Here is a 1,696-nt window from a genome sequence, read left to right as displayed (position 1 = left end):
CTTCACTCCCCCTTCTTTGTTCTAACACGCGTAATCACAAAGTTTCAAAACTCCCTGTAAAAACGTTATATATATATATATATATATTTAAAAGAAAAGGAAGGAAAGAGAGAAAAAAAAAGGGAACAGCCTTCTATCGCTAGTCGTCGTCGTGTCACTCGCAAATAAGGAGTGCATCGTGACGTGTGAGAGAGTGTCGCGTGCCCGTGTGTACGTATGCGCACGTGTCGGTCTCGTGAATGTGTCGGGAATGTGTCTATGGGTGTGTAATACGCGCGAATAATATATAAATTTCGCCGCCGTGTATCGTATGTACAATGCGTTTTCGTCCCAATCGATCGGTCGGCGATAAAGGCGATCCTTATCTCGCCGAACCGAAATCGCGATTAGCCTTGTGAAATCGCGCTGGGAAACATGCGCGGCGGCTCTTACGCCCCTCTAAAAGATATAATCATTTTGTCATTCGCTATATCCGCAGGATCGTCGTCCCACCGACTATGATCGCGCTGCGGTAATTTCGCTATCTCCATCGAATCTCGGTCCGACATTGGAGGATACAGGTTCTCTTCACCGAGAGCCGAGTTCAAATCTTAAATGCTTCCCCTCTCTTATTCTTTTTTTTCTTTTTTTTTTTTTTTTTCTTGAGAAAATATCGCATCTATTCTTCCTAAAGATTTAAAATATCTCGTGAAAAACGTAACTAATAGTTCATTTTCCTTTTCACGAACATTTAATTTTCTTTAAATTTGGAAACGCTATTTTATATGTTAAATGCTCTGGGAAAAATATCGCCTCTTCATTTCATCCTAAAGATTCGAGATGTATCTCGTGAAAACGTTCAACTAATTGCAAGAGTCGATTTTCTTGGATATTTAAAATCGTTAGATCTCGCGTAGAGCTTCCTCTCTTCGGGAATATATATATATCTTTTTTCTTTATACGCACCTCCCGTCCTGAAGAAACGTGTAAAAACCAGGGGACGAGATTGAGCATGCGAGATGCGAGAAAGAGTCTGCCCTTCGAAGGAAAAGACTCAATTACAGAAAACTGCTCGACGAAAGAAAAAAAAAAAAAGGAAGATACATAAAAATACGTCGTAACGATTTCTCCTAAGAAATTTTAACGTAGCGAATTTCTATAATGCCCAATGCACACAAAGTTATTAGGGAAAGATTAAGTAGTATCATGTATTTCCGCCTTTCAAGAGCGAGTTTCTTTTCTCAATAGAAACTAGAAAAGCTAAGAGCGAGTGACTCTCACTTTATCGAGTTACAGATCGAATCGTCGTCGAATCAGTTTATCCGAAATGTGTGGGGAAAATCGAGAAAAGAGATATCGCGGATAAATTGCGTTCGCGTGGGACAGATTATAGCCAAGTTACCCAGAGGTGGGCAAAACGTGGACAGGCATCCGTGTTACGCGCGGAAGATTAATAGACATTTTATTAGCGAGCCTGACGGCTCACACAGACGAGAGAAACACACATATACACGCATGCTTCCTCTCTCTCTCTCTCTCTCTCTCTCTCTTTCGCTTCCTCTTTCTCTCTTTCCAAAAATTAGCCTACTTGCTGCGGGTCAATGCCTTGAGACGCGGTCATAGCTCGGTACGTAACTCAGTATGCAACTTGGTACGTAAAAGTTACACCTTCGATTTCTTTCGTATAATGCATATATGTATATATAATTTATATATT

This window comes from Trachymyrmex septentrionalis, unplaced genomic scaffold (genome assembly GCF_001594115.1).
Source record: "Trachymyrmex septentrionalis isolate Tsep2-gDNA-1 unplaced genomic scaffold, Tsep1.0 scaffold6, whole genome shotgun sequence".
NCBI lineage: Eukaryota > Metazoa > Arthropoda > Insecta > Hymenoptera > Formicidae > Trachymyrmex > Trachymyrmex septentrionalis.
The sequence above is the reverse complement of the archived record's forward strand: the minus strand, read 5'-3'. Positions refer to the sequence as shown.